We start from the raw sequence: 27,767 nt of genomic DNA, 5'->3' as shown, positions 1-27,767 counted from the left end.
GCACTTTCCCACCAAATGATTTTTTTTTTCTGACTTTGAGATCTATAATAATCTTTAATAGCAAACTTTTAAAAACAGCCTTTAGAAATATTTGATAGTATCTCATGGTCTATGATTGGACTGTACTTTTATATCCTTATTAGAACACTTATAAAATCAACAGCCTTTTGCCGAAACCGGTTTGGCTCAGTGGATAGCTTCGGCCTTCGTACTGAAAGGTCCCAGGTTCGATTCCGGTCAAGGGCATGTACCTGGGTTGCGGGCACCTCCCCAGTAGGAGATGTGCAGGAGGCAGCTGATCGATGTTTCTCTCTCATCGATGTTTCTAACTCTCTATCTCTCTCCCTTCCTCTCTGTAAAAATATCAATATAATATATTTTTTAAAAAATCAACAGCCTTTCATGATTAGGCATTTACATCTTTACATCTTATATCTTGCGCACTGCTCTGTTAGGAAATTGACACACCAAATGATTTTACTGGGGATGCTGGCAATGCATTCTCGGGCTTGTCCACCAGGTGGCAGCACTTTCACACCAATGATTTTTTTTTCTGACTTTGAGATTTATAATCTTTAATAGCAAACTTTTAAAAACAGCTTTTAGAAATATTTGATAGTATCTCGTGGTCTGTGATTGGACTGTGCTTTTATATCCTTATTAGAACGCTTATAAAATCAACAGTTTTTCATGATCAGGCAATTACGTCTTATATCTTGCACACTGCTCTGTTAGGAAACAGACTGACACTAAATGATTTTATTGGGGATGCTGGCGATGCGTTATATTGGGGATGCCGGCAACGCATTCTCACGCTTGTCCATCAGGTGGCAGCACTTTCCCACCAAATGATTTTATTGCGGATGCTGGCAATGCATTCTCAAGCCTGCCATCTGGTGGGCAAGCCTGAGAAGGCATTCCAAGCATTCCCAATAAAATCACTTTGTGAGAATGCATTTCATCATATATAAAAGAACCCATCAGCACAAAAAAGGATTGCTGAAATGTCCATCAAATTACTCTTGTGTGATTGCTGACAGTGGCTTCTCACCTGTGGATAGTAGTGTTGCTTTCAGTTCAATGTCTGTGACGTCCTAGGGTGTGGTTGCTGGCAATGAACGCTGAGTGTTGCCCCCAAAAGAGAACCAGGTCTTGTCAAGACAAAGAGAAGGTGTCCATGCCTCTGAGATGGCTTAGATGACTGATTCCCAAATGCATTCTCATTGGCTGTATTCGAATCAGCAAGGGGTCTTCTTAGATATCTGTGCCATGGGTTCTACTTCAGAAACCCCTAGAATCTGTAGCTTTCCTCCCCCATTATGAGGTGAGCACTGCTCGGGACTTGCCTAAATCGACACGAAAATGTGGAAAGTGGCCTTAACCGGTTTGGCTCAGTGGATAGAGCGTCAGCCTGTGAACTCAAGGGTCCCGGTTCGATTCCGGTCAAGGGCACATGCCTTGGTTGTGGGCACATCCATGGTGGGGGGTGTGCAGGAGGCAGCTGATTGATGTTTCTCTCTCATCGATGTTTCTAACTCTCTATCCCTCTCCCTTCTTCTCTGTAAAAAATTAATAAAATATATTTTAAAAATGTGGAAAGTGAAGAGAAAAGGTATAAATACCCTCCCAAAAGCAGAAGCGTGGGCACCCTGAGAGACAGTTTGAAAAGAGAATATCCCTATGCCTGCCATCTTTGTCCCATATTATACCTGTTGATTCAACCCAAAGCTCAGGAGAATAATGAACACTCTTCGAGATGCCGTATGAAAGCCTGTCTTTGAAAAAATGTGTGCAGTATTGGTAGCTTTTCTTTTCCTAACGTGAAACAGCGAGAAACAGCCTACCAGTCCGATTGTACATTTGCAATTTAACACGCATTTGACGGAGATCAATATTTCCCAATATCACAGATTTGGTTAACAGGCGAGAAAAAGGCCTCTCACTGTAAATCTTAGGCAGGGAGGAGTAATATGTTCTTATTTTGTAACATTTATATCCTCATAGAATTGGCTGAGGATGTAGTCAGCTTGTGTATCAAATTCGGGGAGGGGGGGGATTCTGGTAGAATAGCTCTTGAAACTATTTGGCAAACTCTAGTCGGAAGGGTATAGACCTCAGCTATATCCTCACACAGCCCTGCCTGCTCAGAGCTTCTATCCATGACCTCGATCTCGTCGACTCCATCCAGTGATGCATCATCAATAGCCTCATTTCTCTCCCGGCCAGTCCCAAACGGTGGAATAAAGAGCTTGACACCAATTCTAAGCTTTTCCCTTCTCCCTCCCCTGATCGTGTTTTGCAGAAGAACAATCGCCCTGCAGAAATGGTTTGCTTACTGCCTGCTCAATAAATCCTCTCTGCATTTCTCCTATTCTCTGTCCCGCTGCAATCATATCTCTGGCAAAATGACTATTAGATTCAGCTCCAGGCTGAGCAACCAGGTTTGAGCAGTGACAAATTCCTCACCGTTTCCTACAGATATTTTAGTTTTTCTGCTAGGCCGTGAATTCGAGTTTACCCTTGAAATAGACACAGTGGGGCCCGGCCGGCGTGGCTCAGTGGTTGAGCGTCGACCTATGAACCAGGAGGTCACGGTTCGATTCCTGGTCAGGGGACACGCCCCGGTGGCGGGCTCGATCCCCAGTGTGGGAGTGTGCAGGAGGCAGCCGATCCATGATTCTCTCTCATCATGATGTTTCTCTCTCTCTCTCTTCTTCTCTGAAATAAAAAATATATTAAAAAGAAAAAAGACAAATATTGCTGTGTTTCTAACAGCAGTGGCAGCTACATCTTGAGAGAGAGAGGTGTTACCACAGAGAAAAGTCCGTTTTCTTGTCTGACTTACAGCTACACGCTGTAGGCACTTGGATTATACCGGGCCCATTTGATGTATCGTTTTAGTTACCTTCAGATTTTCTGATTTTACGGCCCCGATGGTTTATAGCGCTGCCTCGCCAATTTAAACTCCAATTTGCTTCTCCACATTTTCATCGATCGCTTGCCTTTCCGTTTCTAATTCCCACCCTTTACCTGTCAGTCGCACCTCTCATGGTGCTGCTGATTCTGCTCCCACGTGTCACCACCAGGTGACCGTGGAAGTTGCCAGAAACCTGGGGACACAGCCCCCCGACACCCCCCTTGCTAACATGCGCATTTCAGAGCCACACAAAGCATGAGCAGGCAACAGGGCCGGGCCCCTCTGAGCCTCCTCCTTCTGACTCTCACTCTCAGGGACAGATGCTTTGTTGCTGTTGTTAATGCTCATCCAAGAGTATGAGGATTAAATTAATTTCCCATTGATTTTTAGAGAGAGTGGAAGGGAGGGGGAGAGGCAGAGAGAGAGAGAAATATCGATGTGAGAGAGACACATCGATTGGTTGCCTCCTGCACATGCCCCGACCAGGCCAGGGCTGGGGATGGAGCCTGCAACTGAGTACATGCCCTTGACGAGGAATTGAACCCGGAACCCTTCAGTCCTCAGACTGAGGCTCTAGACCAGGGGTCCTCAAACTTGTTAAACAGGGGGCCAGTTCACTGTCCCTCAGACAGTTGGAGGGCCAGACTGTAGTTTAAAAGAAAACTATGAACAAATTCCTATGCACACTGCACATATCTTATTCTGAAGTAAAAAAACAAAACGGGAACAAATACAATATTTGTATTTGCATCTGGCCCGCGGGCCGTAGTTTGCCCACGGCTGCTCTGGACACTGAGCCAAACCAGCTAGGGAGAGAGAGATGCTTTAACAAAATTGGAACTCGAGTAACCTACTGAAATCCAGTTTGTACAGGTGAGGTAACAGGATGTTGGGATTTGCTTGATTCTTAAAAGTGATGAGTTTTTATAACTTAGGAAGGAAGAGAGAGTCTATAAGAAATAAGGGTGTAGCCCTAGCCGGTGTGGCTCCATTGATAGAGTGTCGGCCTGGGGATTGCAGGGTCCAGGGTTCCATTCCGGTCAAGGGCACATGCCCAGGTTGTGGGCTTGACCCCCAGTAGGAGGCGTGCAGGAGGCAGCCGGTCCATGATTCTCTCTCATCATTGGCATTTCTCTCTCTCTCTCTCCCTCTCCCTTCCTCTCTGAAGTCAATAAAAATATCTTTAAAAAGGGAAAAAAAAGAAAGAAGGGTTAACAAACACAAAGCCACAGAATGTTTTCATCCGAGTCAGCGTGGAATCGGATCCCTGTCTTACCCTTTTGGAAATCTGGGGCATGTTACCAATGACGTCCCCTGGCAAAACATACTCAGTCTGCAATAGAAGGCTGGGATTTTCAACTGAGAGGGACCGGGAACAGGGCCGCATTTTGCAAATTCATCAGTTCCACCAGCCACCACCGGCAATAAGGAGACAGGTCACAAGCCATCCCGAGGATGGGTGCAAAGGTCATTGTAAAAGTTCAAGACCACGCCCAGCCATGTCTGACCTTGAGAGCATCAGCTGAGAAACCCTCTTCCCTGTAAATGACCTGAAGTATTATTCTGCATTTTACTGGGTTTTAGCCTCCCCATGCTTCGTCTTAAAAATCAGCTGAATAGGCAGTTCAAACTGAGCAGAGTTATTTTTGAAAAGAGCAAGCCTTATGTAGACTGTATACTTTTCAGTCTAGTTAGGTGTTTCCCAATAAGAAAAAAAGGTTGAGCACTTGTGGACTGGAAATTAAGAAATTCATTTAGTGTTTTTTTAAAAAAATATATTTTTCTTGATTTCAGAGAGGAAGGGAGAGAGAAAGAGGAACATCAGTGATGAGACAGAATCATGGATCAGCTGCTTCCTGCATGCCCCCCACTGGAGATGGAGCCCGCAACCCGGGCAGGTGCCCTGACCAGGAATGGAACCATGACCTCCTGGTTCATAGGTCGATGCTCAACCACTGAGCCACACCGGCCAGGCTCATTTAGTTTTAAAATCATGTTCCTTACTAGCATTTTTTATTTTTATTTTGGGTCCACATTTTCTTAGGAAGTGTCAACAATAGTTATTAGCAAGATGCACCAAAACCAAACAAACTGTAAAGCAGGTTAATTGTAGGTGAAGGCAGCTTGAGAACATGATTATTATGCACTTAATAAAGCCCCATGCGTGTCCTGACGACTCCTCCACCCATTCATCAGCGAATCTGTGCTGTCCTTGTAGGTCATCATGATAGCCAGTCACTGGAGGCCGGGAGAATGAAACCTTATTCCAATTCTACGTCCCGGGCAGTCACCATGATCGCCTGGAGACGGCAAGTCCAAAATGCGTTAGAGTCTTCCACCCGGAGTCTTGTTCTGATTGCTCCCTGTGCATCTATATTTTAAAAAATATATTTTATTGATTTTTACAGAGAGGAAGGGAGAGGGATAGAGAGTTAGAAACATCGATGAGAGAGAAACATTGATCAGCTGCCTCCTGCACAGCCCCTACTGGGGATGTGACCGCAACCAAGGTACATGCCCCTGACCGGAATCGAACCGGGGACCTTTTGTGCATCTATATTTTAATTTTCTGATTGCCTGAGTGAATAATTTATGGAAATAGCTCTAAACAAGTCTGGCTTCAGATGGATCTTTTCTCATTGGTTGAAGGGGTGCTCATGCCAGTGACGTGAGCTCGGGTCACCCCTGGACTTGGGGCTGCCTGGAGTCCCTGTGCCTGCTGGCTGCCTTGTCCCTTTCCTACCTGCCCTCCTGTCCCTGACTCTACTCCGCCGGCTGGGCCTGCAGGAGACGCTGTCAGCTCCTCCCCCTCGGACACTGACTTACTGTTTCCATGTCTCTGCCCTTCACCGAAATGTGAGGTCCCGGAAGGCAGGGCCTGTCTCATTGCCAGGATATTTACCGTAGAGCTTGGCACGTTCTTTTTAAAAAATATATTTTTATTGATTTCAGAGAGGAAGGGAGAGGGAGGGAGAGAGAAACATTAGTGATGAGAGAGAATCATGGATCGGCTGCCTCCTGCACGCCCCACACTGGGGAGCAAGCCCACAACCCGGGCATGTGCCCTGACCGGGAATTGAACCCTGATCTCCAGTTCATCGGTCTATGCTCAACCCCTGAGCCACGCTGGCCGGGCTGAATGGATGTCGTATTGCATGAGAACTGGTCATTATCCTAATATTCTGGTCCGAGCAATCCCTTCAGTTTCATCTCAGACTTAGGAAAACGAGGTAGAAAAAGACACCTCTGTTACACAATGGACCAAAAAGCATTCCTGGATATGGGACAGGGGCAGCCACTCTGAGCATCCGGTAGTCAAATCATAGACGGAAACAAAGTCGGTTGTGTTATTAGAACCCGGAGGCTGTAAGCCCTCCAGCTGTTGTGTGGGGAGGCCTGGATTTGCATTCTGGAGCAGAATGAAAACCTCTGCCTGGATCAGCTCAATAAAGTCACCAGGATTTTATTTTATTTTTTATTGATTTCAGAGAGGAAGGGAGAGAGAAAGAGAGAGAGAGAGAGAGAGAGAAACATTGATGTGAGAGAGACACACCGATTGGTTGCCTCCCGCATGTACTCCAACCAGCCAGGGATAGAGCCTGCAATCAAGGTATGTGCCCTTGACCGGAATTGAACCCGGGACCCTTCAGTCCACAGGCTGATGCTCTATCTACTGAACCAAACCAGTTGGGACTAATTTTAACTTTTTAAAAGCAACGATTACCAGATGTCCATCCTGACCATGGAATTCTTACCCATAAAAGCTCCAATGCCCATAAAAGTGTAACATTGAGCAACTTACTAATTGTGAACATTTCCAGCTAATTAGCTTATATTCAATATAAGCTGATTATTTTTTCGGGCTAGGCACTCGAAAAAACTTACTACATAGGGTTATTGTTAATAAGACAATGAAACGCTGGTGTTGGGTGCTATATATTAAGTCTTCTTTCTAAGTAATTGGGAAGAAAGACTCATTTTCTGTCCGGGCAACTCTTTTATTCAAAGAAACTGAATCCCTACCAGCCCCTTGTGAGAAAGCCAACAGCTCGTTACAGTAAGTGGCCGAGTTGGGTTTGGACTGAGTGACTAAATGTAGTCTCCCCACACCGGCTACTATAAAAAGGGGCTGTGCTTTCCATAATGACACTTATAGGGCAGGGAAAATGCCAAGACAATAACAAAAACTCTTTGCACCAACAATAAAAGCCATCCACTTCCTCCACGCCGTGAACCCAGCACACAGGCTTCCTGATAACACGCACTCGCCATCTGCCATTGGAACAATGGGCGCCCTGTTCCCTGGACCATCCCACTGGCCTCACACCCTGCGAGGTCTGGGCCTATATGTTTATATCTCAGTTGTTTTTCTTTCTTTTTTTTAAAAAAAGATATATTTTTATTGATTTCAGAGAGGAAGGGAGAGAGAGAGAGAGAGAAACATCAGTGATGAGAGAGAATCATGGATCGGCTGCCTCCTGCACATCCCCTACTGGGGATCCAGCCCGCAACCCGGGCCTGTGCCCTGACCGGGAATCGAACCGTGACCTCCAGGTTCATAGGTCGACGCTCAACCACTGAGCCATCCCCTCTGAGCTCAGTTGTTTTTTTCTATTTAGCTTTTATTGGCCCAGAAGTAACAAGCAGCAGCAATGGAGGAAAATGGGAGGGGTGCCAGGTGCCAACGCCGCATGTCCCTGTTTGCAGATCTCAGAAGCCTTTCTCTGGGGCATTGGAGAGACTTATCCTCACGGGATTTGCCCAGAGCTCTGGCCTGGACCGACTCACACCCAGCTCTGGCGGATGACACAGGCAGCCCTCCCTGCTTCCCTGGGGCCAGAGAGGGGTCGGAGCTCTGGCTTCTAAGCGTAGGCAAACAGGCTCTTCTCTCTTTTAGAGAAGTTTCCTTGCACGCATGCGCTAAATCCTAGGCGCCTACAGCCATGGCAACACATCCTATATAAACTGCGGATGCTCACTCAGCAGGCGCAGTGACATTGCTAGCATACCTGCACTGCGGTTTCTGAATGTGTGTCATCCTCTCTGACAGCCAGGGAGCACGTGGGACCCACAGAAGGCACGCCTGCCATTTCAGATCTCAAAAACACAGGTGGGATTATTAGATTGTGCCCGGCTCGTGTGGCTCAGTGGTTGAGGGTCGACCTATGAACCAGGAGGCCTCGGTTCGATTTCTGATCAGAGCACATGCCGTGATTGCGGGCAAGATCCCCAGTAGGGGGCGTGCAGGAGGCAGCTGATCTATGATTCTCTCTCATCATTGATGTTTGTGTCTCTCTCGCCCTCCCCCTTCCTCTCTGAGATCAATACAAATATATTTTTTAAAAAATTATTAGATTGCCATGCAGCCATGCACGTGTTATCTAAGACATAAAACAATTGTATCTGGTAGGACACTAATAGAAGCATGGAGAGTGAGAAATCTCCACTTCCCTCATCATATTGACAATAGAGTTGTTTTTCAGAGGCCAGATACCTGTTAGGAAGTGGAAATTCAGAAGGCAGGACAGAGAAGCCACCTATTAAAAATGCCGATTTTGGCCTGGCCCGTGTGGCTCAGTGGTTGAGCATCAACCTCTGAACCAGGAGGTCACAGTTCGAGTCCCAGTCAGGGCACAGGCCCGGGTTGTGGACTCGATCCCCAGTAGGAGGCGTGCAGGCAGCCGGTCAATGATTCTCATCATTGATGTTTCTCTCTTCCTCCCTTCCTCTCTGAAATCAATTAAAAAATGTTTTAAAAAAATGCAGATTTTATTTTTAAAAAGTAACAATTATGACATCATTGACAGTGTCTATATCATAAGACCTGGTCCAGAACCTGTTTAAATGAAGAAACTGACTGTAACGTCAGAGCAGTGAACATTTTATCACCACGTGAGCCCCACTGCTGTTCTAAGTGCAGCCTGTGGTTTTGTAGGGAAGTTAACTCAGTTAAAGCCACAGCATTATCCCACCCTTCCTTGGCGAAAACAGACTAGAAAGAGGCAGGTACCGTGTTTGGACGATTAAGAAAAAAAACCAAAATCCTTGCCCTAACCGGTTTTGCTCAGTGGATAGAGCGTCAGCCTGCGAGCTCAAGGATCCCAGGTTCGATTCCAGTCAAGGGCATGTACTTGGGTTGCGGGCACATCCCCAGTGGGGGGTGTGCAGGAGGCAGCTGATCGATGTTTCTCTCTCATCAATGTTTCTAACTCTCTATCCCTCTCCCTTCCTCTCTGTAAAAAATCAATAAAATATATTTAAAAAAACAAACAAAAAAAATCCTCCAGGAAGGTGGCCCTAGGCGTGTGTGACCACGAGAGGAACCAGGCCTGGCCTTAGAGTTCTGTGCCTGTAGACGTTTCACTTTCCGTAGCATCTGATGATCGAAAAAAGCTGTTAGTCAATGTTGACTTGCGGTCAGGCTGCGGGGACCACAGAACAGGAACTGCCCAGCAGCGGAGTTAAAAGGAAAAAGCTTTTATTGTGGGCTCACTTACTATTTTAATTCACTTGTTAGTCAGCTTTAAAGGTGTGGTTGCTGTTTCTCCTTAAGGCTCATTCTCTTCTTTCCTTTATTCTTTTTTTTTAAAAATATATTTTTATTGATTTCAGAGAGGGAGGAGATACAGAAATATCATGGATCGGCCGCCTCCTGCACGCCCCACACTGGGGACCGAGCCCACAGCCCTGGCATGCGCCCTGATGGGGAATCGAACCTGGGACCTCCTGGTCCGTGAGATGACGCGCCATCCTTTGAGCTACACCAGCCGGGTTCTTTCCTTCATTTCCCCCGGTTACCTTTAAGGTAGGAGATGCGGCCTTTCCCAGAGCAGTGGAAAAATCTAGATGTGTCATAGGCCTCAGGTTGCTCTGAGTCTGCTGCTAACCTAATTCCGGTTATTTCGTGCTTCTGTGGCCTTAGTTTCCTCCTCTGAAACCGGGGGTATTATGAACTGCCTCCCTCATGTCTGAAAATCAAATATGACCATGTTATATACCACATGCGCATGCAGCACCGGTTCTATGGGTTGCCTGGCTTTGTATCTCTTGCCAGGATCATCGTGGTAAAAATGGAGCCTGCTAGCCCCAGCCGGTTTGGCTCAGTGGATAGAGTGCCGGCCTGGGCTCTGAAGGGTCCCTGGTTCGATTCTAGTCAAGGGCACATGCCAGGGTTGTGGGCTCGATCCCCAGTGTGGGGCGTGCAGGAGGCAGCCAATCAGTGATTCTCTCTCATCATTGATCCCTCTCTCCCTCTCCCTCTCTGAAATCAATAAAAATATATATTTTTAAAAAGGGAGGCTGCTATGTCACCATGGACCCTTCAGGGACCTATGGGAGCACGGACCTATGAGGATCAGAGAAGGCAAACTCCTAAGCGCCTTAGAGTGTGCAAACCACACCTGTCCCCTTGCCTGCCTTTGAACTAAAGCGCGGGCGACCTGCGCTCCCGCAGTCACGGCCGTACCTTTGGACACACCTTCCTTCTCCAAGGAGCCAACCCAGACCACAGGGCTCCCATCATCCTGCCCTCTGCGCCCAGCCCAGCGCCCAGAGCCCAGCGATGGCGCTTCTGGCATCAGCCGGAGCGCAGGCGGGCGCGCCCTCCTCTGGGGCGGCGGGCGGCTGCCAGGTGACGCGCCGCCTCCTCCCTCCGAAGGCGGGGCTGCCTGCGGGGGCCGAGGAAGTGGGGCGGCCCCGGCGATGCCCCCGCCCCGCTGCGTCCGGGCGTCGGAGGCGACGGCGGCGCAGGTCCCGTGCACGTGAGGGGCGCACGGAGCCCCCAGCGCAGCCGGGATCGGCGTCGGAGCCGGGACAGGTGAGCGCGGGGCGCGGGGCGCGGCTCACCGCTCACCTGGGTGCGCGCGGGCGGGCGCGGGGGCCCTGCCAGCTCCCTCCTTCGGCGGGGCTTCCCCTCTCCGCCGACATGGGGACGCGGGGACCGGGAAGGGGACTCGGAGGAGCTGCCGCCGGGGAGTTGCTGGCTCAGGGCCTGCGGGTGCTGAGCGCGGGGGTCGGGACCCCGAGGCGCGGGTGCCGGGAGCGCACGGGGCGGTGGGGACCTGCCCGCGTTGGATAGGACACCTCGGGGCGGGCTGCGGGGTCGCCACCGCCACCTCCACCGTCGGGACACCCTACAGAGGTCAGCCCCTCACTGGGGCGGGGTCCGATGCGGTGCCCGGGGGGCGGGGGCCACCCGGAGATTCCTCTCGGGTCCCCTCCGCAGACCTGGGCTCAGCGCCACCGAAGCAGAACGCCTGGCCGCTGGGGGGGTTCCGATGCGTCGTCACTTTAGAAAAGAAAAAGAAAGAAAAAAGTGATGGTGGTGAAGTTGGGGAAATTGCCAGCGCTGGCCATTTGTTAGGCAAATAGCGCGCAGGTGGCTTTTACAAATGGTCGCGTTTCTCCAAGCGGGTGAGAACCTGCGGACCGGCTCCTGCGCCCAGGCGGAGGGCTGCGGCTGAGGCCAGAGGCTCCCTTGAGCGCGCACGGGGGTGACCTTTGCGGAGGGCACTTCCAGGGACCAGGCAGCTTGGAAGACCTGCCTCAGCGACACCCCGAGTCGCAAACAGGGCCGTGGAGTGTGACTCCCACTCGCATCCATTTTCCACCTGGGTCAGCAGCCTCTCCGTTGAGCAAATATTTGTTGTGCGTGGGGGGGGGGGGGGGGGGGGCGGACCTCTGAGCCAGCAGGGCAGGTGTGCGCAGGTGTTGACACAAGGGAGGGTCAGGACACTCCTTCCGGGCAGGTGGAGGTTTAGAGAGACCTAGGAAGGGTTCATTGAGCGTCTGCTTAGACATCGCCAGAATGGACGGTCAGAAGCATTGAAAGGCACAGCTAAGAAGGTCATCGGCCTGGCCTGGCATTGAAAGTGACAAGGAGGACCAAAACCACCCTTAAATAAGGTTTTAAGCATCAACCCTTTGCCCAGGGCCCGCAGTAGCCCCTTTATCTCCTGGCATAAAGTATGCAAGGCAGATATTATTCCGCCCCCTGTATGGAAGGGAAACTGAGGCAGTGAAGAAGTGGACACTTGGTTCCAGGTAACTGGTAGACCTGGGGATTCATTGTGGATATTTCTGACGGCGGAACCCATGCGCTTTCTCTCTTCCATGCCGCTGTGAGCTGGCGCATCTGGACGATGGCACGGGAATGAGAATTTAAATTCACATTCATCGACAGTCTGTCGACTGGGAGTTAAAGTAACTTCATGAATAAAACGAGCACTGTTTTCATTCTACTCGTGAGGTTAAAACCATGAGCAGTCTGGGGCGAGAAGAAGAGCTATTTTTAATAATAAGATTTATTCTGTGTCTTCCTTAACATATTTTTAAGGCCCTAATATATCCTTGTGGATCATGCATTGAAGTCACAGTGAATTTTCATATTATTCATGTGCTTTATCTAATTCAGCTTGACTTATATAATATCTATACATTTGCAATTTGTAGATACTATATATAAATCCTCTTGATTTTACATTATATATATTTATATATGTTACAATTTATGTAAACTTATATGTTATATGTACATTTATATACACTTACTAGTATATAAGTTGTAAGTGTATATAAATTACATTTATATACACTTATATAAGTTGTAAGTTTAGATAAATTATATAAATCAGCTTGACTTTACATAATTCAGCGTGATTTCTTCCATAGCTTCCAGGTGAATAGAGAACAGATAGCTTCCAGGTGAATAAAGAACAGTGTCACCTAGAAAGGATGTTGTGTTTATGTAAAAATCTATAATCAGGTATCGATAACTATCGCTAATATTTATATGAAAAGATGGTCTTTCTGCTGTTCGTTCTAATTAGCATATTAGCTCTTTATTATATAGGATTTGCAGCAGGAGTTGAAGAGAGTGGTTTTTGTTGAAGCAAGTTTTTATGCCTGTGTTGGGAGGATCAGACAGGCAGTTCTGCCTGGGTCTCGCTTTTGACCGTGACCTTGATAACACACCTTGAACTCCTGTGTAGGAGCATTTGAAATCCTGCTTGGAAGGTGTTTATAAAGGTGTGGTTGGGCCCTCGCTGGTTTGGCTCGGTGGGTGCAGCATTGACCTTCAGAGTGAAGGGTCCCGGGTTCGATTCCGGTCGGGGCACATGCCCGGGTTGTGGGCTCGATCCCAATGGGGGGGTGTGCAGGAGGCAGCCGATCAAGGATTCTCTCTCATCGTCGATGTTTCTCTCTTTCTCCCTCTCCCTTCCTCTCTGAAATCAATTCAAGTACATATATATAGTAAAAAAATAGGTGTGGGTGGCTTGATTAAAATGCTGTCATTGGAGCACAGGATGGGTGACGAATGGAAAAGCCAACATGCCACAGAGGAGGAGTGTGAACAGGGTTGGGCCCAGATTTTGTGTGTGTGTGTGTGTTTTTTGTTTTATTTTATTTTATTTTTTTATTTTTTAAAATTTCTTTATTGGTTAAGGTATTACAAATGTGTCCTCATCCTGGGCCCAGATTTTGTGAGCCCTGAAGGATAGACACCTAAAACTAACACGAAATCACCTTGAATGGAAGCTGTAATTGAAGAAAAAAAACGTTTTTAAGGTAAACACATTTGCAATCCTCTCTTTAAAAAAACACTACAGAATGAGTGATGACCAGGAATCCTTCTTTAGGAAAGAGAAAGAGAGATGACAGTTCGCCGGAGGGCTCTGAAATCTTTGTGGGCGATTTACCAGAAATGCTTACTAACAAGGGCTTCCTGATTGCAGCTGGCTTCCCCTGCCCCCAAGGCACTGAGCGGGCCCCAGCCTGTGCAGGGAGAAGCCAGGCTCCATCCCCTTCCCAGAGTGACCGTACCTGGAGGCAAAGGACTCAGGGCCCAGGGCCCATGGAGGAGACTGCTCGCTGGGGCGGAGGGACCAGGGGTCCTGGGCTCATGGGGGCCTGGGGCACTTCCTGTCCAGCCAACAGTCTGAGATGGAGGCCCCTGGGCTGGTCTCCAGGGGGTTGGTTCTCTAGGGGTGCCTGGGGCTCTCAGATCTCATCCTTTCCGGCACCATTTGTGGAGGGTTCTCTGTGTCCTGGGCACTGAGTCAGGCCAGTCCGATTGCCAGGGGGCTCCTGGTCTCACGGAGCTGGTTTCTTATTTTATTTTATTTTATTTATTTATTTTATTTTTATTGATTTCATAGAGGAAAGGAGAGGGAGAGGGAGAAACATCAATGATGAGAGAGAATCATGGGTCGGCTGCCTCCTGCACTTCCCCGACTGGGGATGGAGCCCGCAACCCGGGCATGTGCCCTGACCTCCAGGTTCATAGCTCCAGGCTCAACCACTGAGCCATGCCAGCCGGGCTCATGGAGCTGGTTTCCCTGAGCACCGTCCAGTGTGTGGAGGGCCCTGGAGGTTGGGGCCACCCCCACCCCCTCCACGGATGTACTGAGGCCCTTAGTGTTTCTCAATGTGCCTTACAAACCCTCAGCACCCACACACCCGAGGTCACCGGGTTAGAAATGTATGTCACAGCCCCACCCCAGCCCCAGATGGGAAGCTCCGCATCGGAAACAGGGCTGTCTGAGTTCTATGAGAGACCTTCCTTCCAGATGATTCTGGAGCTAACGAATGGGAACGCCCCTAGCATTTAAGGGAACTGGGTGGGCATGCACTCCCCCCCCCCCCCCCCCCCCGCCATTCCCACCTCCCCCCCATGGAGAGAGAAAGGGTGGGAAGAAGATGAATATGAGGCTAATGTGTCATGATTGTGCTCGAGTTACATTTACATTCCTGTCGCTGACATTTACTGGGCTTGGCCAGGCAGTGTGCTGATTATTAACTCTTTTAATCATTAACACAGTCCTACCCGGCAGGACTCTGATCACCTCCATTTCAGCCTGAGGAAACTGAGGCACAGAGACGGGAGGGGCGTGTCCCAGGTGCCATGGCTGTAAGGACCCAGGTGCAGGCCGGCGGGGCCTCCCCTGCAGCCTCCCCAGGGGCAGCTTGCAGGAGGTCCTGGTCCTGTGTTGGTATTTCGGGGGAGGTCTGGAAGGCAGGCCAGAGGCTGATGGGAAAGGCGGTCCTGAGCTGGCATAGTCCCTTGCTCGCCTCTTGGGGTTCACACCTTTTTCTTTTTACTTTTTTTAAATATATTTTATTGATTTTTTACAGAGAGGAAGGGAGAGGGATAGAGAGCTAGAAACATCGATGAGAGAGAAACATCCACCAGCTGCCTCCTGCACACTCCCCACCGGGGATGTGCCCGCAACCCAGGTACATGCCCTTGACCGGAATCGAACCTGGGACCCTTCAGTCCGCAGGCCGACGCTCTATCCACTGAGCCAAACCGGTCAGGGCCACACGTTTTTCTTTAGGGGCGAGATGCCAGGATCTTGGAGGGGAAGGGTGTTATGTCATTTCCTCCTCCTGCAAATGTTTAAAGTTTCACAAGCGAGCGGACACGATTGCGCACAGCTGGTTGCACAACAGCGCGTTGCCTCTCTCCCTGCGTGACTGCGGGCTCCCGGGTTTCCCCAGTGGGTGGCAATGGACATGGCCTTGTTTCAGAAGGCTGGGGTTTCACCTAAAGGCCAACCCCCCTGCCCAGGGCACAGGGCACTTGAAGGTGAAGGTGTGTGTGTTTGTAAAGTATTTTTAAACATTTTTCGTTTTTATTGATTTCAGAGAGGAAGGGAGAGGGAGATAGAAACATCTATGATGAGAGAGAATCATGGATCGGCTGCCTCCTGCACACCCCTCACTGGGGATCGAGCCCACAACTCGGGCATGTGCCCTTGACCAGAATCGAACCCAGGACCCTTCAGTCCGCAGGCCGGCGCTTTATCCACTGAGCCACACCATCCAGGGCGGTGATGGTGTGTTTTGAAAGAACCTAGGAGAACTGTGTCTTGCATTTTCAGGAATTATTTTTTGTTTTTGTTTTTTTCTGAAAGAAATAATTATCACCCCCAAGTCTGTACATTTGTCACAGGGTAGCCCCATCCTGTCAGGCAGCCTGAGGAAGAGGATACAGCTGTGGCTACGAGCATATATGTGAGTGTGTAGAGCAGTGATGGCGAACCTATGACACGCGTGTCAGAGGTGACACGTGTGTCAGAGGTGACACGCGAACTCTTTTTTTTTTTTTTAAATATATTTTATTGATTTTTTACAGAGAGGAAGGGAGAGAGATAGAGAGTTAGAAACATCGATGAGAGAGAAACATCGATCAGCTGCCTCCTGCACATCTCCCACTGGGGTGTGCCTGCAACCCAGGTACATGCCCTTGACCGGAATCGAACCTGGGACCCTTCAGTCCGCAGGCCGACGCTCTATCCACTGAGCCAAACCAGTTTCGGCACGAACTCATTTTTTTGGTTGATTTTTCTTTGTTAAATCACATTTAAATATATAAAATAAATATCAAAAATACAAATCTTTGTTTTACTATGGTTGCAAATATCAAAACATTTCTCTATGTGACACGGCACCAGAGTTCAGTTAGGGTTTTTCAAAATGCTGACACGCCAAGCTCAAAGGTTCGCCATCACTGGTGTAGAGAGATGGTTTCCCTTTGGGTGAGAAGCTCAGGTGACCGTGTCTTCTACTTCATTTGACAAATGTTTAGACAAACATTAATCTGCGCTTATGGCCGGAGGCAGAGCTTAATTCTGGGAGTACCAGCTGTCTCGTCCGTGCAGTTGTTCATTCATGGGGTCATTTGTTGCTGGCCTCACTGTGCTGAGTTGTTAACTATTAGGCACCAGAGCAAACACAGTGGTAACCAGATAGACTTGATCCCTTGACAGGGAATTGCTTGTTGGGCAATGATTTGGGTGACTGGGTTAGATGTCCTGATTCTGGCCATGCGGCGGCGGGAGAGGAGTTCAGAAGTTACCATAGCCCGGCCGGTGTGGCTCAGTGGTTGAGCGCTGACCTATGAATCAGGAAGTCACGGTTCGATTCCCGGTCAAGGGCACATGCCCAGGTTGCAGACTCGATCCCCAGTAGGGGGTGTGCAGGAGGCAGCCGATCTATGATTCTCTGTCATCATTGATGTTTCTCTCTCTCTCTCCTTCTCCCTGAAATCAATAAAAATATATATTTTTTAAAAAGGAGTTTTCGTTTAGGAGCAAGTTACAGTGCTCGACTGAAGGCAGTAAAGGTTGGGAGGGTTTGGGAGATGAGAGGTGACCAGGTGGAGGGGGGTGAGGAGAGAGAGGGACCACTGGGGATAAAGTCTGCCCTGGGCCCCTAGGTTGGTGCCAGTAACACAACTCAGGACGAGAGGAGGCTGTTTTCAGAGAAGAATAATGAGTCTTGTGGACAGTGGAGGTTTGAAATGTCTGGTGTTGGGTGGACAGTTGGCTGGGCTAAGGGTCTACAGCCCAGGCAGGAGGTTGGCCGTACAGAGATCCGAGGGAGCCCGTCTTTGGGTGGTCCTTGAATAATTGACTATCAATTATTGGTTGAATAAGACAGCTGACACGACAACTGAATGAGTCAATGGACTGAGTAATATCCACGATTGAATGTTGCGGACCCTCCAGGAGCGGGGGTAGGGAGGTGAGAAGCAGGTCACCATGTGGACATTGTGCCCGGCCCGGCAGCAGAGGGACGAGGGAAGGTGGGAAGGTTGACTTCCGCTCATTCTTCGGAGGGTGGAGAGGAATGGCCACTCCCTTTGGCCTTTCATGCCTTTGATAGCCCAGCTGGGGTGTGGGAGGCAGCCCTCAACTTGCAGAAGCAAATACCACAGGCCCGGGCAGGGCCGTGGCTAGGGGCTTGTTGAAAGCTGGTTTGCAGAATTATTAACATTTTTTATTTATTGATTGATTTTAGAGAGAGAGAGACTTGTTCCACTTATGGATGCGTTCATTGGTTGCTTTTATTTAAATTTCTTTTTAATTGTTTAAAGTATTACATATGTCTCCTTTGTTCCCCCATCGACCCCTCCCCGGCCACTCCCACCCCCCAGGACAAGCCCCCCCCCCCGTGTCTGTGTCCATTGGTTATGCTAATATGCATGCATACAAGTCCTTTGGTTGATCTCTCATTGGTTGCTTCTTGTATGTATGTGCCCTGACTGGGGATTGAACCCACAACCTTATTGCATGGGGACGGCGTTCTAACCAATTGAGCTACCTGGACAGGGCCTGGTTTTCAGAATCTGAGCCCATATCATTGTCACAAGGTCAAATGCTTGCTATCCAACCTCTTCATTTTTAAAAAAATATATTTTATTGATTTTTTACAGAAAGGAAGGGAGAGGGATAGAGAGGTAGAAACATCGATGAGAGAGAAACATCCATCAGCTGCCTCCTGCACACTGCCCACTGGGGATGTGCCCGCAACCAAGGTACATGCCCTTGACCGGAATCGAACCTGGGACCCTTCAGTCCGCAGGCTGACGCTCTATCCACTGAGCCAAACCGGTTAGGGCGAACCTCTTCATTTTTGTATTTTATTAGAAACCCTCACTTATCATTTATGTTCATCGTAAATTAACCCTATTCTATATATAATTGATGGGTGGTTGCTTTGGAAGAACTGAAAGCTTAGGATAGCCTGTTTCAACTTTGTCTATTGAAAGGCAGCTGATAAACAGGAGTATTCACGAGAATATTCGTCTGCACACTGATCAGGAAAATTAAAAAGAAGGGATTCAACCTATTTGTGTGGCCGTGACCATGTTCAGGTCTGAGTGGCAACCGAGGTGACGATGCATAAAACAGAAAAGCAAACAAAAAACCCCAAACCAAACCAGAAACAAACAAAAATAATTCTTGTGTAATTCTTCTTCTTTTTTTTTGGTGGTGGTTGGGGAACTATTTTTAGCATTAGGAAAGATGTGGGGTTGAGTCTGCGGACTTAGGTAATAGATCAGAAAAGAACACCTTTACTTGAATGACAACAAACAACAATATTGTTATACCAGAGGCCCGGTGCACGGAATTTGGGCATGGGTACTGTCCCTAGGCCTGGCTGGCGATCAGAGCCGATCAGGGACTTCCAACTGCCGGCTGGGGCCTTCCTTTGTTCCGTGCTGCCCCCTGATGGTCAGCACACGTCATAGCAAGCGATAGAACTCTCGGTCTCCCGGTCGAACTCCTGCGGGGACACTTTGCATATTAGCCTTTTCTATAGATAGAAGTGTTGTGCCCAATGTAAAATATTTTATATCTACAAAATTCACCCTAGCCAGTTTGGCTCAGTGGATCAAGCATCAGACCGCAGACTGAAGGGTCCCGGGTTTGATTCCGGTCAAGGGCACTTACCTTGGTTGCGGGCTCGATCCTGGGTTCATGTGGGAGGCAAGCAATTGATGTGTCTCTCTCACATCGATGTTTCTCTCTTTCTCTCTCTCTCCCCCTCCCTTCCACTCTCTCTAAAAATCAATTGAAAAATATCCTCGGGTGAAGATTAAAAAAAAGATTAGCTCTGAAGTCTGGAAATGACTTTTGGGGTCAACTCTTCAACCTCCTCATGTCCCCCCTGGAACCAGCGCCGAAGGCCGGCTTACCCTCCCACGTGGTCCGTTGGTGACACAGTCTGTCCAGCCAAATGTGTTTGCACGTCCTGGCCTACACGGCCATGTTTTTCTGGAATCTTCTTGTCTGTTGCTGGAACATAGACATCTCTCCATCTCTGGAGCCTTTACCCCCTCCCGGCCGCCTACACGCTCCTCCTTCCCTTTCCCTGCTGTGTGTGTGCACTTTCTCCTACATAGTTTCGTGTGTTGAACTTTGTGGGAGTTTTCAGTGGCTGCTGCCTGCGGCCGTTTAGGCCTGTCTAAACAGGTAGGCTTCCTGTGACATGTCCTTCGTTCTCTTAAATCTCCCGAGCTGGCGGGGACACTTGCAGGGTGAGCCAGGAGTAAGAGACGGTCCCTGTGCTAACATTGAACCAGGAAGCATGGCAGAACCGAGCCGGTCCATGATGAATTCTTTGTTTTTTTGTTTTTGTTTTTGATAATTCAGCCACACATCTTGATTGTTTGCTTTTCCCAGCTTCTCATTTAAACCTTTGCACAATGTTATAAGTGGAATGTCCCTTCATTTTTCTGAATCTTCGGGCACAAAAGCTATTTTTTAAAAAAATTTAAATTCTTTATTTTTTAAATATTACATGAGTCTCCTTTTTACCCCCACTGAGCTCCCCCGGCCGCTTCCACCCCCTCCCCAATGATGAATTATTTTTAAATATCATGAACTCTTTATGTGACATAAAAAAAAAAAAGTGTGAACACATAGGTGCGGCCCAGATTGGTGTTCAGATATTTATTAACTATTTCCTCCCCAGCGTCCAGCTTGGATCAGTGTGTCTAGCTTTACCAGTATGCGCTCAACATCCTAAATCACTAAGTCATACCTGATTCTCTCAGGAATCTGCTAGGTAAACTCATCCGCATTGTATAGAAAGGAATACTGAGGCTCAGAGAAGCGGAGTCGCTTGTACGGGGTCACCCCGTTGAGTTTTACCTTTCCCCCCTTACTGTTGCATTCCAAGCCACGGAATATCTCCTTTTAACCATCCTACTCTGCCCGGGTTCCCAGGGAAGGTGTTCAGACATAAGACTAGAGTCACTAGATGGTCCCCAAGACCCATTTCAACCGAAATTCCAGGAAAGTCTCTGAATTCTCGAGTTCCAGCCGCTGCTCTGTGCATCCCAGGGTTGAAACCCTTCGTTTTGGCCTTAATGAACTAGAAGGTGTCATGCTTGCCTATCTTAACAGAACCTAATAATTCTTCATATTTAAAAACTTCTTCAGGCAGTGTTTTAGCTCAGTGGGGAGATTTGCTCGGATAGTTCTGATCTCTCCGAGTCTTTCCCTAGCTGATCTGCATGGCATGAGAGATGGTAGAAAACGGGGGGAAGTTCATTTGGGAATTTTATCCTGACGCCCAGAGCCCATACTCATGCTGATGGCGCCACGCTTCCCACTGAGCCTCCCGATCCTTGGCAGTAAGGGCTCTTCAGGCAGCTGCCTCAGTGGAGCTGAGCTGGCCATCGGAAACCTCGTTTCATCCAAGAACATCTTGGATGGGATTTTTCCTTCCTGCTGGAGGAAAACATACACTAACAGAAAATATCACTGCACACATTACCTTTATTTTTTATGGCTATTTATTACACAAACACATGATGGCAGTGTTAAAGGGAACAGAAATAAAACATTTAGGAAAAAATCAAATATTTTCTGCCTTGAAAAAATGACCATGAAAAGTGTTTCCAGCCCGGCCGGTGTGGCTCAGTGGTTGAGCATCTTCGGCTATGAGCCAGGAGGTCACGGTTTGATTCCCAGTCAGGGCACATGCCCGGGTTGTAGGCTCCATCCCCAGTGTGGAGTGTGCAGGAGACAGCCTATCAATGACTCTGTCTCATCGTCGATGTTTCTCTCTCGCTCTCCATTCCTCTCTCCCTCCCTCTGAAATTAATGAAAATATACTTAAAAGAAAAAAAAAGTGTTTCCATGTTCCTTATATTCTAGTCCAGTGATGGCGAACCTTTTGAGCTCAGCGTGCCAGCATTTTGAAAAACCCTAACTTAACTCTGGTGCCGTGTCACATAGAAATTTTTTGTTCTTTGCAACCATAGTAAAACAAAGACTTATATTTTCGATATTTATTTTATATATTTAAATGCCATTTAATAAAGAAAAATCAACCCAAAAAATGAGTTTGCGTGTCACCCCCGACACGCGTGTCATAGGTTCGCCATCACTGTTCTAGTCCATCCTTACACAGAACTTCATAGAACTTTAAGCATAGTGTAGGTGCCATTTAATAGTTTGTGTATTTTCCATTTACAGTTATATCATAAATCATTTTCCAGGTGGCTACCCAGCATCAGAGATTTAAATTTTAATGGCGGCATTAATGGGGATTAGTGGTCTAGATTTCCCTTTCTGATGTGTGTGTATGTCTGTATTTCCCTTTATGATGTGTGCGTATATCTCTACAAATTTATCACTGAATAGTGAGCATTCTGCACTAAATCTCCTAGCCTAGGAGTGCAATTGCAGTTTGCATTAACCCAATTGTCACCTTGTGCAAACGGCAAGACATTCTGTTCCTCACCTGGAATAATTTCATATTTCACCCCGTGAGCTTGTACTGGGAGTTAGCCCTGGAGCCGATGGGCCATGTATTTTTGTGTGGATTTTCTCTAAAATATTCTAAATACATTAAGGCAGATCACTGGGCTCTCGGAAGAGCTAACACCATGGAATAACCTTCACAAGAAATTTATCAAAGTGAATTTGTACCTCGCTACGGAGACCGAGAATTGTGCGTGTTCCCTCTTATTAGCTCGGTGAGGGTCTTGGTATTAAATGACACGAGCTCTGCAAGGAGAAATCGCTCAGGGAACCGTCATAAAATTAAGAGAAAAGTGGCTGGAAGAATACATTTTGGTTTTTACGCTTATTTATAGAATTCAGCATGAAGGGGCTAAGACCGAAAAGTGGACAGCACAGCCCCACAATTTTAGCACAAACATGATCTGTTCTGGGGGAGAAGAAAAAGCTATCCCCCTTGTACCATTCCATGTGAATGGGGATCAGTTATGTATAGAGTGAGAAGCAGTAGGAAATGTCCCCAGGGTCAAGGTGTAGCAAGTATCTTATCCAAATGAGAAGCAGTGCATTGATATGTATATAAGGGCATCAAAAGCAAAGCTCTGGGAAATGATTTGAAAATAGTGGCCCTTGGAGGACTTCTGTTTGATTGACAGACATGGGTGCACAGATACCTCTGTGAGTCCCTGCTTTTACTCTTTTGGGGGGTGTATACCCAGAAGTGGAATTGCTGAAATATAGGGTAATTCTATGTTTAATTTTTTGGAGGAGCCATTATACTGTTTTCCGCAGTGACTGCACCATTTTGCATTTCCATTCCTCCAACACCGCACAAGGGTTCCAAAGCACCAACGGTTTAAAAAAATATATATTTTTTCATTGATTTTGAGGGGAAGAGAAGAGGAGGGAGAAATAGAAACATCAATGATGACAGAGAATCATTGATTGGCTGCTTCCTGCATGCCCCACACTGGGGATCGAGCCCGCAACCCGGGCACGTGCCCTGACCGGGAATTGAACTGTGACCTCCTGGTTTATAGGTTGACGCTCAACCACTGAGTCACGCTGGCTGGGCAACACTTTTTTTTTTCCCCCATAGTGACCATTCTAACGGGTGTCTGGTGGTATGTCATTGTGGTTTTGATTTGCATTTTCCTACTGATTAATGACATTGAGTATAATTTTTTTTAAAGTTTGCATATGCAAGGCATAACTTTTTGAGTTGTCATTGAAAAGTGTTTCCTGGAGAGTCAAAACATCTAGATTCTAGCCGTATATCTCTCCTAATTAGCCATATGGACTTTAGTTCCATTTAATAAATGTTAATTAGGCCTCTACTAAGAGCCGATCACTGCACTGGGTGCCACAGAGACAAGAGATGTATAAACCACAATTTTTCCGTTCATGTCTCTTGTTTAGTTTTCTTGTCTCTGAAAGTGAAAAAAAAAAGCTTAAATCTTTTCTAATTCCAAAGTTTTGAACCTAGAACCTAAGCTTGTACGTAGAAGCCAGCGTCTCTTCTAACTGGGCAGAATTGCCTGCCATCGAAATAAGACAAGAAAACTACAATACCCAGGGGAAAGGCAATTGGGAAATTTTTTTTTGAAGGGTCTGACATTAAAATCCAAATCTTATATATTCACAACTTCTACTTAGTTTGAGTTTATGAGTTTGATTTTGAAAATTGAACCTATCTTAGTCAAATGATACTATTTGTGGTATGTCCGCTGGCATAGGACTCTCTCCTCTTCATAGCAAAGCTGCTTAAAAGGCTGTCTCTTGCCATATCTTGTTTTCCTGCCTCCCCAGCGCCCTGCATTCTGGCTTCTGGTGTGCCCAGGTCTCCACTCCCCTCTCAACAGTCAAAAACAAGGGATGCGCCTCAGCCTTCCTCAGCCAGCTTCTCTGGAGGATTTGAAATGCTTGCTCCCTCTTTGAACCATCTCCCTTTCTCAGCTGTTTTGGTCTTACTCGCTTTTCCTCCCGGCTTCCCATCTGGAAACCTTACCGCTTTCCTTTGCCTCATCCTACGCTCCCAACACAGACCATCAGCAGGTGACATAATTCACCTTCTCAGTCGGTCTCCACACCTCCATTCTGCTTGCTCCTTCCTGGGTCTAGGCCCGTGGTCGGCAAACCGCGGCTCGCGAGGCACATGTGGCTCTTTGGCCCCTTGAGGGTGGCTCTTCCACAAAATACCGACTTCTGCGCATGGGCCGCGAAGTTTCAATCGCACTGTACGTGCGCGCCTGCACGTGGTATTTTGTGGAAGAGCCACACTCAAGGGGCCAAAGAGCCGCATGTGGCTCGCGAGCCGCAGTTTGCTGAACCACTGGTCTAGGTCCTTATCATGCTAGGTTAATGTGCCTACTGTGTGCTCCATTACGGTCTCATTCATAAACACCTCACAGCTCACACTTTGCTGCACTGTGATTGCTTTGTTTCTCTCATCCTACTGGACTCTGAGTTCCTCAGGAGAATGGTGTTGTGTATTTTATTTTATTCCTTCATTACTGTTTATGAGGTTGTTTTTTTTTTTAACTCATAAAAAACATGAGCAGTGCGAAAGTTCCTTGACGTTCTGTGTCACAGATCTAATTTATTTGCCATATTCGTACTATTAGAACCATTGACATCCCAGGATGGAAAATGAACGTTTTTTTCAGCAGCTTAAAAAAAAAAGTCTGGTGTTTTAGCTCCTGGGAGGGTTGAAATCAACATCTGCTTCGAACGTGGTTCTTTATGGTCGGAAGGAAGGACAAGGACACACTGTTGACTTTCACCTTCAATAGCCCCAGTTTCAAACTGTAGAAATCAGGGTTGCACATGTGCGCACAGAGACTGGGGCGGGGGTGGGGGGGGGCGTGATGGGATAGACAGCTTTGGGTGCCTCTGTGGCAGATCTCTGACAACAAATGCTTTCTCCACAGCATTTAGATGTTCGTGTAGTTCCTTTCTAATTGCTTCTGGGTATTACCAGTACTTCTTTCATAGGATATTTAAATCCCATGACTTTCTAGTGAACCTTTGTACTTTTCTGTGCTGTTTGCCACTGTAATGCACCAGTAATTATAATGTCATCTGAAAGGTGTCTTTTAGTTTTTTTTTTCTTTGTTTATTTTTGCTTTTTTTGTTTAATAGGTTTTTATTGATTTCAGAGAGAAAGGGAGAGGGAGGACAGAAACATCCATGATGAAAGGGAATCATTGATTGCCTGCCTCCTGCACGCCCCCCAGTGGGCATCCAGCCAGCAACCCGGGCACATGCCCTTGACCGGAATCCAACCTTGGGAGTGGAAAGCCAACCCTGGGAGTTCATTCAGAAGAGGAACTTGCCCGGTGGGTGACAGATCAGGCCCAACTCAACCTTATCTCCTGTAGGTTTTGCACCTGCAGCCCTGAATAGAAGAACTACGGCGACCCGGGAGCACCAAAAAGGAAAAGTCATTTCGTTTCTGGCAGCATTGCCACTTGAAGAATATTTATGGTCATTTCTGCATATTGACCTGTCCTTGTGCTGCGGTCCCCTGAGCGCGTCCATTCCCCGGGTGTTAATTATGATGTCACAGCTAAATCACGGCTTCCCATCACCAGCTACATGGGCTCCTTTTAATGTTGTGAGTGTGAATTCTGGCTCTAATTATGAGTGAATCCCCTCTCAAAGGAGATGCAGATCTTTTTTTTTTCCTCTTTTTTTTCCTACCTTTGCCTCCTCACTGGGGCATGTGCACAGGAAGTCCTGTGTGTCTGCTGTTGAAAATGCAAATGAAATGAACGGGCTGGAGGAAGCACCATAATGCAGTCTGTAAATGTTAGAGTAAACTTGAGACAAATGAGAGCATTTGTTGAAATGAATGCTTAATGGGGTCCCCAAGAGAACCACCCTTTAGGGGAGGTGACAGCAGTGTTTACCGAAAACCCTCTTTACATCACACTTGCAATTTTTTTTTCCCTCCGAAAAACAAGCATCCTGCCTATTCCAGCTTGTCTGGTGTGTATTGTATTCATTCCCTGATACTTCTTTCTGAAAGGAGAGAATGCGGTTCTGAAAATAGTCGTTGCCTGGAGGGGAAACACTGATCTTTTCTTAGCGTCGCAGGTTAGTATTATATTTCCAGCTGATTAAAGGGTTGAATGCACCAAGCGCTTTTGAAATGTCCCCCATTCTTTTCTTTCATAATACATCCCGTCAGCAGGCACACCCAATGTGAGTGTACATCCTTCCCTTATAAATTATGCACCTGTGCGGTGGTACCGATATTACATGTATTATTAAACAGACACAAAAATGGGAATTCAAAGGGCGCCTTAGGTCAGTCGGAATGGAAGTTCTAGTATTTTCTATGCAATCCCCGTGGTGTGCCGGCCGCTCCCTGGGGACACCCTCTCCCAGCCTACTCATGGGTTTGTAGTATCTCAATAAAACGAACCGGGAAAAGGGCAAGCTGAAGTGTTTAAATGCCCCATTTAGTATGCATTTAAGATATTTACGGCTCCACAAAGCATATATGCAAAAGGTTTGTATTATGTTCTGTTGGTTGCAGAATGAATTGTGCATATAACTCCTTTATGGGAAAAGAAACCTAGACTATTATTTCTTCTTTGTGGTGCAAAATGGACTCCCACTTCAATCTTTGTGACCATGAGCCTGTTTCAGGAGCAGGCTGGATGCAATATGCCCTTGGACTTGGGGCTGACTCTTGACTTCCGTACACGTATTTAAGGCAGAGTTCCTCACATCAGCTCACAATAGTAAGCAACTCGGTTATCCATATTCAACTTTCATTTTTATTTTACTTGAGGCTTTTATTATGCACCATCACCGACAATAAATCTCTCCCCCAGCAGGTAAGGAAAATAATTAAGGCGCCAAGTTCTCAAATTTGAAAAGGTGGAGATGAGGCCATGTTACACTAGGTTAGGGAGAGACAGACTCTCAGTTTGGCCGGAGTTCCAACCAGTCCCAAAAAAGCAAGGCCTGATTCTCACTATCTTTGAGATAAAAGCAATTGCTTAGGAAGTGTGCCTGCTATGTTTAGGACAGAGCCATTTTTTTTTCTCCCGGCTGCTTCACGGGACCCCTTGATGTTCAGATGCCTGTTCTGCTGATCTGTTCTTTATTTTTTATTTTTTAAATATATTTTTATTAATTTCAGAGAGGAAGGGAGACGGAGAGAGAGAGAGAGAAACATTTATGATGAAAGAATTATTGATCGGCTGCCTCCTGCACGCCCCCTACTGGGCGTCGAGCCTGCAACCCGGGCATGTGCCCTTGACAGGAATTGAACCCAGGACCCTTCAGTCCGCAGGCCGATGCTCTATCCACTGAGCCATACCGGCTAGGGCTGTAATTTTTTAAAAATTGTTACTGTTGGAAGTATTACATATGTTCCCCTTTCCCCCCCATTGACCTCTTCTAACCCCCCTTCGCCACACCCCCCTTTTGTAGGGTTAAATAGTTTATTGTTAATTTTTCTTGATTTTTGAGGTGGGCCTGTAGTGCTATGAACCTCCCACTCAGGACTGCTTTTGCTGTGTCCCAGAGGTTTGGGGTGGTTGTGTGTTCATTTTCATTTGCTTTCAGGAAGTTTTTGATTTTTCTTGATCTCATTGGTAACCATTCATTGTTCAATAACATGCTACTTAGCCTCCATGTGTTTGAATGTTTTTTGAGGTTTGTTTTTACTGTGGTTGGTTTTTAATTTCATTCCATTGTGGTCCGAGATGATGCTTGGTATGATTTCAGTCTTCTTGAACTTGTAGAGACTTGTTTGTGTCCTAGCATGTGGTCTGTCTTTGGGAATGACCCAT

General features: G+C 47.2%; 1 protein-coding gene across 3 annotated transcripts in view; it reads left to right on the top strand.

Moving 5' to 3' along the window:
• The first annotated feature begins 10,651 nt into the window (after positions 1–10,651).
• MCTP2 (multiple C2 and transmembrane domain containing 2) overlaps positions 10,652–27,767 on the top strand; it is a 136,042-nt gene continuing 118,926 nt past the window's right edge. For 2 of the 3 annotated variants that reach the window (XM_070400617.1, XM_070400620.1), the window contains exon 1: positions 10,652–10,733. The gene's annotated coding sequence lies outside the window, so the exon portion shown is untranslated. Of the gene's footprint in view, positions 10,734–25,131; positions 25,296–27,767 lie in introns of those variants that run through there. The other variant, XM_070400619.1, reaches the window with a different exon arrangement.

This window comes from Myotis yumanensis, unplaced genomic scaffold (genome assembly GCF_028538775.1).
Source record: "Myotis yumanensis isolate MYYU_CA2020_CCGP unplaced genomic scaffold, mMyoYum1.0.hap1 SCAF_20, whole genome shotgun sequence".
Classification (NCBI taxonomy): domain Eukaryota; kingdom Metazoa; phylum Chordata; class Mammalia; order Chiroptera; family Vespertilionidae; genus Myotis; species Myotis yumanensis.
The sequence above is the reverse complement of the archived record's forward strand: the minus strand, read 5'-3'. Positions and strand labels throughout refer to the sequence as shown.